This window comes from Monodelphis domestica, chromosome 8, assembly GCF_027887165.1.
Source record: "Monodelphis domestica isolate mMonDom1 chromosome 8, mMonDom1.pri, whole genome shotgun sequence".
NCBI lineage: Eukaryota > Metazoa > Chordata > Mammalia > Didelphimorphia > Didelphidae > Monodelphis > Monodelphis domestica.
Window position 1 is genome coordinate 67,899,508 of NC_077234.1, and position 13,936 is coordinate 67,913,443.

General features: G+C 35.4%; 1 long non-coding RNA gene across 1 annotated transcript in view; it reads right to left on the minus strand.

The window, feature by feature from the left end:
* Positions 1-711: 711 nt before the first annotated feature.
* The window catches only part of LOC103104159 (uncharacterized), a 54,511-nt gene continuing 41,286 nt past the window's right edge, over positions 712-13,936 (minus strand). Inside the window, exons 3-4 of the long non-coding RNA XR_471998.3 lie at positions 7,959-8,099; positions 712-1,122 (exon numbers count right to left, since the gene is read on the minus strand). This is a non-coding gene — a long non-coding RNA (uncharacterized LOC103104159). The remainder of the gene's footprint in view (positions 1,123-7,958; positions 8,100-13,936) is intronic.

Here is a 13,936-nt window from a genome sequence, read left to right on the forward strand (position 1 = left end):
GCCTTCTCTTTCCAGGTTCTTGAGGAGAAACAAGGGCCACAATTATTTGATGGGGCTCCTGATCGTTCTAATAGCCCGAAGATATTTGCCTGACTTTTTCTCAGTTTGAAGAGACTCTGAAACTTCCCATGCTTTGGAGTTAAAGTTCCCAAACCGGTTTACCTGCTTCTTTCTTTAAAAATTAAGCACAGATTAAGTCTTGCTAAGGAATGAATGAGCTTCAAGAACTAATCTGCGCTTGTTAAAAAGAAAGAAAGAAAGAAAGAAACTGTACGTCTTAAGAGAAACATACAGGAGAACAAAGTAGGGCGGGCCTGTTTGTCTCCCAAAACAAGATCCTGGCACTTATATCCAAATTAAAGGTCTCTGCTCTGAAATTGGGGCTCACTAATATTTCTCTTCCCTTCCAGATTTGCTGAGCTTATAAATATCAATTACAAGGTCGGAGTAAATTACAGGGATGTTGAATCTGGAATAGCTAAAGCCCTTTAAAGTGTCTATATGAGGATAATAAGGTGATTGTGGAAATCTGCTGAAGGAAATCTCACACATATTTATAGATAATTAATACAGTGTGCGGAAACTGGAAATCAGCACTGAATTTTTTAAGGCAGTAATTTAAAAGTGCATTATGGCAACACATTAAGTTAGCAGTTACCTAAACAAGGAAATGTTAAGATTATTAAGCTAATTAAGGGTAATAAAAACAAGTTAAGGTATACTGCATATCATAAACCTGATTTAAAACACACACACACACCCGTACACACGTACACAACTTAAAGCCTTAAGGAGACTACAAGCCCTTTCAGGCAAGTTGGAGATTGGATTTAATGTATTGGTAAATTCCAAGATCTCTATGTTGCAGGAAAAAGGAGGATGATGTATGAAAAACGCATTCCCTTGAGAAGCGCCAAAAAAAGGGTAAGGAAATGTTTCTGGGTAACCTTAGACCCTTTAGAAGACATATGTGCATACACAAGCACTTGCTTTGGCTCTTTACGAGATGACTGATGTCCATTCCAGAAGTATGATCTTCAGAACTGTTCCCTAATATATCTGATCACACTCATCTTTTAGATCCTGTGCTCTTTATCATGATCTCTGGGCTTCCTCTCCTTTCTATATGAAAGACCAAAAAAGACCTCAAGTCAGATTCTCAGGCGTTCCTTTATCTTAGATTTCTTTCCCCTCCTACAACAGTTGTAGACTGTAAACTGCAAGAAATTTGCTGGAGTAAAGAAAGAGAACTGGGGTGATAATAACTTATATTTGTAGAGTATTTGATTTTTTAAACCATTTTTTATTTCCCCCCATTTACATATAAAAACAATTTTTAATTTTTATTTTATTATAATTATTGTTTTTAATTTAATATTATTTGATTTATTTAATTATTTAATAAATTTAATTTAATATAATTAATAATTATATAATTATTAAATTATACATTAAATTTTTTTAATTCCAAAAACATCTCCTTCTTTTCTACCTTCCCTCCCTTCCTCTCCCTCTTTACCCGTTAGGAGATGGTAATCAATCTGATACAGATTTTTATATGTGCAATCATGAAAATACTTAATTATTAAAGTACTTTACTCACAACAATCCTGTATTAGATAGTGCAAGTAAAATTATTCCCATTTTGCCAATGGAGACACTGAGGCTCAGAGATGAAGGGATTTATTTGTTTATGGTGATAAGAGATCAGAAGAGAGATGGATTTAGGCATTTTTCTGTCTATGCAAGCTCCAAAACTTCTAGGAAAATCTTGTGAGCTAATGTATGCGTGTGGAACACCCTCATTTGAGGGCAGGGTGAGATGTTATTTCTTAGTGGGGAAACAGAAAAGACAGGAGTGCTGGTTGTTGATGGGGAAGCTGCTGTATAATTTGGGGGAAGGAGAAAGTCGAGTTGGGGGCAAAACATGTTAGCCCACCATCTGTTAGCTTGTTATTTTAACTAATTATCCCTGCTAACTAGGTGCTAAGCTCCTTTGTTTCTTTGCTGCGGGAGTGAAAGAGAAGTTAGCACCCTCTAAACTTCAGTGCCTTGGGCAGGGCAAAGCCCCGGTTTTTTCCCTCTAGTTAGGAGGCTGGGCTAGTAAGTAGAAGAGCTAGAATTTAAACCTAGGTCTTTTGACACTAAGACCACTTCTCTTTCCACTTAATTGCTTGGATTTCTGCGATTAACTTGTGCTCTTTGATTGAAAGAATGAAAAAGAGAAAGAATCCAACCTACCCGGATAAGATTTTTTTTTTTTTAATCCGGTAATTAGGAAGGTTTTTTTTTCTTTTTTTTAATGAATAGCCTAATCACATTTTTCCAAGGTAGTTACTATTTTTGTGCAGAGAATTTTTGCAACCAATTATTTTAGGGGTAGCGCAAGGTGATGCCCCCTTTCTCAATTAGCCATACATGTGTATATGAACATTAAAAAAAGATTATGGAATTCTGCTGAGGGAAATCTCATGGGCATTTATTGTAGTATGTGACTCTGCAGCTCCAAATAAAAGCAGGCACAAAATTGCTGCACCTGGTAGAGCTCCCTTGTTAAAAAAAAATGCCACTTAGCTAACTTGGCTATACCCAAACAGGGAAAGAAAAAAAAAAGTAGTCCAAAGAAATGAGAGATATCTCACCGGAAGAACTGTTCAGCTATAAGCAAGGAGCACAAGAAGTTATCGTTATTTTTCATCTAGATGGATCTATAGAAGGAGCTAAGGGACCACAGTATATTTTAAACCATCCTTGTTTTCTTCTTGGTTCCATGGAGGAGAAGATGGTTTGCAGTTGTCCAGATGGAGTGGAGGTGGGGAGGGGGGAGCAGGTAACTTCTTTTGATTTAAGCAGTTGGAATTTGGAATCCAAATCTGGTCTGGTTATATACTGTAACATGCATTCCTAGTTCCTGAGATGAATTTTATTTATGAACTTTCCCTTTTACAAAGGAGGGAATATTCCTCCACAAGAAGAAAAAGAAGTTCAGACTTCAAGTCAGAGAGGTTGGGAAAACGCCAGGGTATTTGATCTTTGTCTTTGAGATTTTTAATCTCAGGCTTCTGGAACCTTTGTCCTGAGGTCTGGTCCTGTGGTTTCTGTGATATCAGGAACTCCCAGGTGAGAAAACTCCCTCTACCAGTGAAGGTCAACACCTCTGCAGCTCATGATCTTAGAAAGTTGCCTAAAACACTGAGAGAATAAATGATTTTCCTAGGGTCAAACAGTCGGTATATGCCAGGTCTCAGCCAGTTCCTTCTCTTCAATGTGCTCATCGACCTCTGTCCTAAGATCCTAAACAATGAGGAAATTTATTTGAAAGTTGAACACAACTTTATCAGCAAGGTCACATCAAGAATTTAGGGTGGACAAATAAAAAATTACTTCCTCAAACCAAATTGATCATTTTCCATACGATCAGAAAAGCTTGCAAGCTTCAAAGCTATTTTGATTCTCATTATAGGAGCCTGTTTTTGCAAGATCCTTTTTCAATTATTTTCACTTTTCATTAATAGTCTTTGCAGTTGTTCTCCACCTCATTAAGCTCCACTGAGATGCTATAACCAAGATGCATTTGACTTCTGTGTTATAATTTGTGTTGATGTTTATCATTGCATGTGACTTTTTTTAGGTATATTATCACTGAAGAGAATTTTCTCTGGTCTTTTCCCCTTCCTTCTTTCCTCCCTCCCTCCCTTCTGTTCTCTTTCTTTCTTTCTTTCTTTCTTTCTTTCTTTCTTTCTTTCTTTCTTTCTTTCTTTCTTTCTTTCTTTCTTTCATTAAAACCAGCTGGGTTTTCTTCTTCACTTAAAAAAAAAAAACCCTGCAGTTTTATTAGTCCCTGTTATTGGAATGTTGTTTTAATAAGCTGTCCGGCTCATGACATCTTAAAAAACACTGGATCACTCATTATCATAAGCCTCCCTGATTTTTATTCTGCAAGGTTTGAAATATCCCACCTCAGAGAACTTTCACTTTCATTACTCGGTTATCAGTTCCTAATTGAATACTTTCTCTTAGAATGTTTTTAAACTCCTTAGCCAGAAATTTCTTTTTCTAATTCTCTCCAAGTGTTTCCTTTCTTAATTTGGTGTTTACACATTGCAGGAATTAGCAGCTTTTATTATCCCTCCCCTTTCCCTCAGCCATTGCTTAGCCAGGTTTCCTGATTTGCCTCCTTTAATCTTTTCTCCTCAGTCAGTCACTTCCAATCCCTCTATTACTTTAATCATTCGAATTGCTCTTCTTTGAACTATATCCAAATATTCAAGTACTAAAGTCCCCAAGAATACATGTAGTAGCACAGGTGTGGTCTCACTGCAGTAACACAGGCAGGAAAATTAAAGTACATAGACATTTCTAGAATATTTCCTAACCTATTTTAATGTCCTTTTTAAAGATTTGGGAATTGCCTGCTTCCACAACTACAGATATTTTTTTCTATAAGAATATTTTTTTAACATGTGAAATCATGCAAAACGTATTTCCATAGTAGCCATGTTACAAAGAAAACAGACAAAGAGAGAAAGAAAGAATGAAAGAAAGAAAGAAAGAATGAAAGAAAGAAAGAAAGAAAGAGAGAGAGAGAAAGAGAGAGAAAGAAAGAAAGAAAGAAAGAAAGAAAGAAAGAAAGAAAGAAAGAAAGAAGAGAGAGAGAAAGAAAGAAAGAAAGAAAGAAAGAAAGAATGAAAGAAAGAAAGAAAGAGAGAGAGAAAGAAAGAGAGAAAGAAAGAAAGAAAGAAAGAAAAGAAAAGAAAGAAAGAAAGAAAGAAAGAAAGAAAGAAAGAAAGAAAGAAAGAAAGAAAGAAAGAAAGAAAGAAAGAATGGAAGGAAGGAAGGAAGGAAGGAAGAGGAAGGAAGGAAGGAAGGAAGGAAGGAAGGAAGGGAGGGAGGAAGGAAGGAAGGAGGAAAATAGAAAAGTTCTAAAATGCTTCATCTGCATTCAGAGTTCATTAGTTCTCTCTAGAGATGGAGAGCATTTTTCATCATGGATCCTTAGGAGCTTTCTTGGATCATTGTCTTCATCAGAGTGTTGAAGTCTTTCAAAGTCTGTCCTCTTTACAATATTGCTATCACTATGCACACTGTGCTTTGGGGTCTACTCACTTCAGTTTCCATGAGTTCATATGTCTTCCCAGGTTTTTCTGAAGTCATCCTGCTCATAATTTCTTATGGCAGAATATTATTTCATTATAACAATATACCACAACTTTTTCAGCCATTCCCCAATTGATAGGCATCTCTTCAATTTCCAATTCTTTGCCACCACAAAATGAGCTGCTAAAATAGTGTACAAATAGGCCTTTTCTTCTTTTCTTTGATCTCTTTGGATTTCACACCAGCAGTGCTATTACTGGGTCAAAGGATATAAGTAGCTATATATCTCTCTCTCTCTCTATATATATATATACACATATATACATATGTGGGATATAGGCATATGGGAGATAGGGATGGGATGAGGTTATTGAGGTTCCTATACTGGGCAAGTTGATTCCACCAGTAGCAGGAGGGAGAGGATCCAAATGGGGATGCTGGAAAAAGAGTTCTAAGTGGGTCTGGTCAGCTCTCTCTTGATTGTTGTGATGGATTTTGGGCTATGGATGGCAGTAATGGTATTTGGCTCTGAATATTGAATAATCTGGTTTGCTTAACCCTGCATTGGAATAGGGTTGGGGTAGGAATCAGCTCCAATCTTCAGGATTTTGTATTTGTGAATTCTGTGGTGGACAAAATACAGGAACTGGTATTTTCTGTTACATTTCACCAGTGGTGTGGGGAAGAACCAGGAGGTGACTTATGTGAAATCACTGCATATATATAAGGTCCTTTTATTTTCTGGATTCTGAATTTTCTGGGTATTAGACTTCAGCTTTGCTCTCTTTCCTATTGATAGGAAGATGTAGTTGAACACCTGAGAAAATTTTTTATTTCAACTGTGAATTTCTCACGTGGAGAGGAGGGAATGTATAGAAACAGAAAAACAGAAGAAATGACAGATAAATTTATAAATGTATCCAAAGAAGACCACAGGAAAGATAGTAACCCTGGTATCCATCCTTATTTAGTTTACTCAAGATCTGTGTAATCAGAGATATCTGAGATATGCTTAATTTACTTTCTTTCTACCCATGTATCTATTCTCATTTAGTTTACTCAGAGATATCTGAGATAGGCTTAATTTACTTCCTTTCTGTTATCATTTTTGTAATTTTATCATCATCATTATCGTCACATTTTACTCCTGAATATAACCTAGGGCAATACCCATGGTTCAAAATCATACATATCAGTCACGAGTCTTGGAGAGAATAACAAGATCTTGGTTGGACCTCATATGTTTTGGCATGTTCTAAGGACAGAAGAAAAAGACCTGCTATTGCTGTGTCACAGACTACCACATTTCCTCATTGTAGCCTTAGTTTGGATATCTCTCCTAGATACTACTGTCTTCCTTCTCAGGATTACCTTATATTTGTTTTGTATGCATTTTAACTTTATCTATAAATGTGCATGTTGTCTTTCCAGTTAGAATATAAACTCCTTGAAAGTAGGGACTCCTTCACTATTTTTGACTGTATATGCCTAATGCATAGCACAAAATCAGGAATATAGTAGGAGCTTAATAAAAGCACATTAATAGATTGATCATCAATCTAATTATTATTAGGTAAGTTCCCTGTGGGTGTGACCTGCATCTTTGTTCCTTGAACTCTAAAAGGATCATAAACTAAATTAAGATACTTTGCTGATTCCTCCTGGCAACCCCTCCCCCCCCCTCCTTTGGTCAGAATAGATGAGGGAGAAGAGGGTGGAGATTGGGTATGTAGACAAATGGTGGTGGTGTCTGTAAATGGAGTCATTCTCCTTTCTTCTTCATCCTCAGTGGTCCTGCAATTACAGCACTCAGGTGAAACTCCATGCAGTACTTCTTTCTTTTTCCCTGGATGACAAGTCTTTATAGATCAACTGTCATTTCAGCTGAAGTCAAAAAACCTTGTCTGTCACTCATTAGAATTGAAAATTGGGTTTGTACTGTATACAGGATCAGCTCCCTCAGCTATTCTGGGTAGGATTTCTATTAAATCCAGTGAAGTTTCTCTCTGAAGGAAGACTGGAGCATCAGACCCGTGATTCGCTGAGGGGCTGAGTTTTTCATTTTCACAGCTCAACATCATGCTTGGTAATAAATTGACCTGAATTGGAGTCTTAAAACTGTCAATTTGCACTTTCCTTTGTATCTTTCCTTCTCCTAAGAATGTGTAGAACAGTGCCAGGGGACGAACATTGAAAGAACGTTTTCCCTTGCCTCCCCCCCCCCCCCATGTAATTTACCAACCCAATTCTGTGTTTTCATTTCAAGATGTATTCTAGTTCCCTGAAAGCCTCAAGGTTAATATAACAAAGTTTTCTTCCCCAAGCTTACAGGTGCTTCTTGCCAATGGGCGATGCCTTCTGCAGTCAATTGATATTTGCCACTAAGTGAATCTGAATGTTGAATCTTACTAGTGAAGAGGACACAGTGAGTGCATCTCTAGGTCAATATTGCATCTAACCACAACAGAATGTAAGCTTCATTCTCAGACAGAAAGCAATGCATTTCTTCAAAGACAAAAAAAAAACATGAAAGAGGGTAAGGCTAAAGATGGAGACAGTTTCTGGGCGTTCACAGGTAAGCTGATCCTTAAAGATCCTAGGAGATTAGTGTTCTATCAAACAACAGAATATCTCTGGCAAGAAGAAAACTAGTGGATTGGGGGAAGAAGAAAGTGCAGGAGTATGGAGGACAGATGTATCTATAGAGTGTAAAAGTTATTCTGATTAGAACTGGGGGAAAATTAAAATCTGGGGAGTGAGCCAGCTAATTTTATTTTTAAGTTTTCCAGATCATATGATTACAACAAGCATAGGCAAATATAATTATAGAAGATGGAAGCTTAAGACAGACACACACTTACCTCCACAACACTGTTCTTTCCTGGTGATGTCACTCTCCTTTTGGTCGTTCAGGAGCAATGATGTGTTAGGACAATAAGATAATTTTTTTTTGCATCTTCCAGAAACTAATGTGTAGATAAACATTTGGCACTTCAGTATCTCTGTGAACCATGTAGGAGATAAATGGGTAGGATCAGAGATTAATTGCATGAAAAACCAAAAATTGGAAGCTAGGAGATTCTCTCTCTCTCTAAGTCTTTGTTTTTGAGAAGAGGAATAAAATAATACCAAGCAAAGTCATTTGGGATTATTTTCAGAGGCTGAATTTTAGCAATAAAAAATCTTAGAGAGACTTTTACCCAAGTTGTAGGGAAACTAAATAGAAAAATGATTATTAATATATAAAAATCTGAAACTTTTGTCCTATTTCCAAATAATATTATTTTCCCCACAACTGAGGCAGTACCATAATTCCATACCCCAACACAATTTTTCCCACTCCACTCACCCTCACCAGAGGCATGTTTAGTTTTAGGTTTGAGGTGAGGAATGGCTTTTCTACTCAACATTGGCCTAACCATCTGAGTGTTTCCTCAAGCTCTAAAATATCTGTATAACTGAGGTTATGAAAAGGTGACCCTGATGAGAGTCTCCTGGGTTCACTTCCCTTTTGGCAAGTCGTTGTTTTAGTTTCTTCATTTATGACTGATTCACTGGATCTCAAACTAAACTGATAAATTTGGGAAAGCAAAAGGGAGTGGAATTCCCATTCAAGCTTAGTCTCAAGGTCCTAGATTGGGGGACATATATTGGAAAATACATTAGTTTTATTTGAGCATAGGTAAATGCAATTTTTCATATTTCTTTTAAGAAGAGATGGATACTCTTTAAATTCCATATTCCAATGCTAGGTATATATCCCAATGAGGTCAGTGGTAAAGAAAAAAGTTAGGAGAGGGACTTATATACACCAATGCATTTATTTATTCATTCATTTATGTATGTATGTATTTTAAACCCTTACCTTCTGTCTTGGAGTCAATACTGTGTATTGGTTCCAAGGCAGAAGAGTGATAAGGGCTAGGCAATGGGGTTAAGTGACTTGCCCAGGGTCACACAGCTGGGAAGTGTCTGAGGTCAGATTTGAACCCAGGACCTCCCGTCTCTAGGTCTAGCTCTCAATCCACTGAGCTACCCAGCTGCCCCCCAAAGTATTTAATAAAGACACTTTTTGCAGGAGCAAAGAAATGGAAGGAAAGTAGAAGCCTGCTTATCAAGGAACAACCCAACAAGTTATGGTACATGAGTGTAGTGGAAAATTACTGTGCTGTTAGAAATAATAAATAGGTGTGTGCAGAAACATGGGAAGACATGGCACAGGAATGAATCAAGCAGATTGATTAAAACAATTCACATGGAAAGAGCAACTACAAAACAATGCTGCAAATGATAATGATTATGGCTTGCCTCAAAAAGGATCTAGCAGAATGCACCTCTTCCCTTCTCTACAGAGGAGAATATGGGTACAGAACACTTAATACAGGGTGTCCCAAAAGTCTTAGTGCTTAACACATTTCTGCCATGTCAGACTTGGTCAGTAGTCAGCTTTGCTGAAAAATTTCCCCCCTTTCATTCTTTATTTTTAGAGGAAGGGAACAAATATTTATTAGGTTCCTATTATGTGCCAGGCACTGTGCTCAGAAATTCTTTTATGAATATTATCTCATTTGATTCTCACAGTGACTCCTATTATTATCCCCATTTTACAGTGGAGAAAAATTGAGACATATAGTGCTTAATTAAGTTGTCCAAGGTCACAGAACTAATATATGCTTCAAGTCAGAGTTGAGCTCAGGTCTTCCTGACTTCAGGTCTAGAACCTCCTAACTATCCAGGTTGGGATAGGAGAGGGAGGATATCTTGGGAAATATAGATGGTGGACAAATAAGAGGGAGAGGTTGTTATACTCTCTACTGCACTTTACCACTGCAGATCTCCACTGTCCCCCTGATATCTTTACTAATTTTCCCAAATGCTAGTCCTCTCAATCCCAAACTACCTTATAATTAACTCTTTTGTATATATGCTCTTTATATGTTTCAAATATTCTTATATCTGTATATTCTATTTCTCCCAGTAGAATATATCCTCCTTTAAAATATATATTTAATATTATATGAAATATAATATAAACATATTTCATATATTTAATATTATATGTATATAATACTATATATGAACATTTATACATATATAGAATTCATTCATAGTAGGTACTTAATCAAGACTGGTTTATTGATTTTCTATATACTTTATATATTTCTATAAACAAAGATTATTTTTAAAAGATGTTTTGGTTAATACTTTGACTTGTTCACTCAGATTCTGTTTCAGATTAATTTTGTAACATTTTGTAGGTTTCATCCAGATGAATTGATCAATATTCATTTATTATATGACATGCTTTGAGTGAGATGATGTTTTTGTGACAGTAAGTCCTATCACTTGGACTTAATGATTTTCATTTGTATTCCAGTCAATGATTAGTCAAGTCACATTTTTTTTTGGTTCTGTGTATATGAGGAAAAACAATGTCTCTCCATAGCATAGAAATCTAAACAGACTGTTATTTAGGCCAAATGAAAACGAGAACTACTGTAAAAAACAGAATTGACCAAAAGATAAACAATTTAGTGATCACAAAGAGATGGGACCTTTGCTTCTTTCCTAGTCTAAAATTAATTGCACTATATTGAACTGATTCACATCTCCAGTTATGTTAACAAATTATGTTAACAAATGTTAATAAAGAAATAATTTTTAATATGCCAGTTCAATACTATTCATCTTTGTCATCATTAAAACAACAAAACTTCTTACAGTTTGTCTTTGGTAAGATATTTGACAATAATGATTTGTCTTTTAACAGCTGTATAGCTTGTTTCCTTGATATTTATGTGTATCTATGCATTAAAAATATCTGCATGATTTTTCTTAAACACTTATCAGGAGAAAAGAAGGGAAGAGAATGTAATACTTTAGAAGGGAAAAGTCCCCTAGGTAAATTTTTTATAACACAGTAGTATTTCATTACTATGTTCCATAACTTGTTCAGCCTTTCCTATATTGATGAGACAACTCCTCAATTGACAATTCTTTGCTACAATAAAAAAAGATGTAATAAATATTTTTGAACAAAAATATTCTTTTCCTTTTTTTGAAAATCCCTTTGGAATACAGACCTATTAATGATATTGATGGGTAAAAAGGTATACACAGTTTCATAGACTTTTGAGCATAGTTCCAAATTGTTCTCCAAAATGACTGGATCAGACCACAACTCCACCAATAGTGTATTCGTGTCCTAATTTTCCTGCATCATCTCAAAACATTTATCATTAACTTTTCTGTCATATTAGCTAGTCTGATTGGCATGAGGTGATACCTGAGAGTTGTTTTAATTTGCATTTCTCTAAATAAGAGTGATTTGGAGCATTTTTATTTATATGACTATAGATGGTTTTGACTTCTTGTCTGAAAACTGCCTGTTCATATCCTTTGACCATTTATCAATTACAGAATGACAGATTGTTTTTATGAATTTGACTTAATTCTCTATACATATGAGAAATTAGTCCTTTATTAGAGATACCTGCTGCAAAAAAATTCCCCAGCTTTCTGTTTTCCTTCTAATGTTTATTACATTTATTTTGTTTGCACAAAACTTTTAAAATTTAATATAACCTAAATTATCCATTTTTCATTTTATAGTGCCCTCTATCTCTTGTTTGGTCCTAAATTCTTCTCCTATCCATAGATCTAACAGGTGGACTCTTTTATGTTCCTCTAATTTGTTTATAATATCCCCCTTTATATTTAAATTATTTACATATTTTGACTATAAACTGGTATATGGTATGAGACCAATATTTATTTCTAATTTCTGCCACATGATTTTTCATTTTTCCCAATACTTTTTGTCAACCTAAATAGATTACAAAGTGGAAAACTGGGAAAAAGAATGGAGGAAAAAGCAGAAGAATTTGGCTATATAAGAGGAAAGATAAGGGGAAAAAACATTTTTTAGGCATCTACTATGTGCTGATTTGATCTTCACAGCAACCCTGGGATATAGGTACAATTATAATTTATATTTTACCACTGAGGATGTTGAGGCAGACAGAGGTTAAATGAGTTACCCAGGCCATCTGGAGCTGGATTTAAATTCGGATCTTCCTAATTCCATGCCTATCTTTTATAAGCTTTAAAGTTTCAAAATAAATTATTCACACAAACTTTGCCAAATGATTCTCTGCTATGAACAATATTTCATGATGCCATATCTATGTTCAAAACTTGATTATCCTTTGCTACATAATAATAATGGCTAAAATTTAAATAGCACCTACTATGTTACAGAACAGTGCTAAGTGCTTTTATAAATTTTATGTCATTGGATTCTCATTGTTATTCCCATTTTACAGTTGAGGTAAATGAGGTAGCAGAGGTTAAGTGACTTGCCCAGGGTCACAGTACTAGTAAAATCTTGGACTAGATTTGAATTTAGATCTTTCTGAATCTACAACCAGCACTTTATCCATTTTAAGTTTTAAAGTTTCAAAATAAATTGACAGCAAAACGTTTGCTACCTAATTTTTTGCTATGCACAATTTCATGATGTATCTAGGTTCTAAACTGAACTGTCCTTTGCTACATCAGAAGACATATTTTATGTCTGAATATCACTCTAATTTCATTTTAGTTACTGGCCAATTGTGTGGATTATTAGTTGGTTGTTTTCCTTCCTATTCAAAGAGGACCAAAATGACATCACTGGATTTAAATGAGACAGAGTTGCACAAAATCAACTTCACTCTCTCTTCCAGAGTTTTCAGAGTTCAGTGGCAAGACCAAAACCAAGATGACTGGTGATGGCTTGAGAGGCTCTTTGATTTCTGACCAAGTTCTCTGCTCCACTGCCTTCATGGTCATTGGAACAAATTTTTCTCATCTGCACATTCCGTCAGGCGAAGTCTTCATATGTGTGGGGTAGATATCTCCCTAAATCACTGACCAGTGGAATGAGTAACCCTATACAATTATTTTAGAAGGGGAAATGAAGAATAATTTTCTTAATTTAAATGACAGGGCATATTTAGGTAGACAGAATTCAATCACCCAAGCAGGACATTGGTAGGGCACTAAGGTTAACTGCTGAAGCCTTATGATAAGTGTTATGTGATTGCCAATGAGTACAAGTGCCCATGAGCATCTAGTTAATATCCTTTTCAATTTATGGAGGAGAGAAAAAATGTATCTGGTGCGAGATTTCCTGAGACCCACAAAATAGATTTCTGTTTATTACAATTCTGATAATATTATTACTACTCACTAATAAAAGCTGGAAGCAAATTGGGCCATTAGTCATTACTACCTGTTATATCTTTTAAGTGGACAATGTTTTTCAAGTAATATGAACGATCTCATAGACTGTAATTATATTGAAGAGTCAGTAACTATGTCGCTTTTATTTTAATGGCACTATCAATTTTATAGATGAAAGTTTGAATGAAAACTTCAGGAAACTTTAGTTATGGGCAGTCAGCCAAAAATGGAATTACTGTACTTAGTAGCTTGGAAGAGAAAATAATTTATTGAAACTCGCATAGATCTCCATTTCTTGTATTTGTGTTCTCTAATGACCTGGTATAATTACAGCCAAGTAGAAGGTTGTAAGCCAGACTAGTCAAACTCTTAGGAACTCAGAGAATTTTAGAACTGAAAGGAACTTTAGAAGCCATCCAGTCAATTCCACTCCAAACCCCTTTCACTTGAGAAATGAGGAAACAGACCCAAAAGATGAAATGAAAAGTGTTTTTTTTAAAAAGCATTTAATCAAGGAGAAGAATTGAATCATATTACATAGCCATAATTCATATTCCCTTGTAATGAAAACTTGTAAAATAATAGATCTAGAAGGTACTGTAGAAATCAGTTT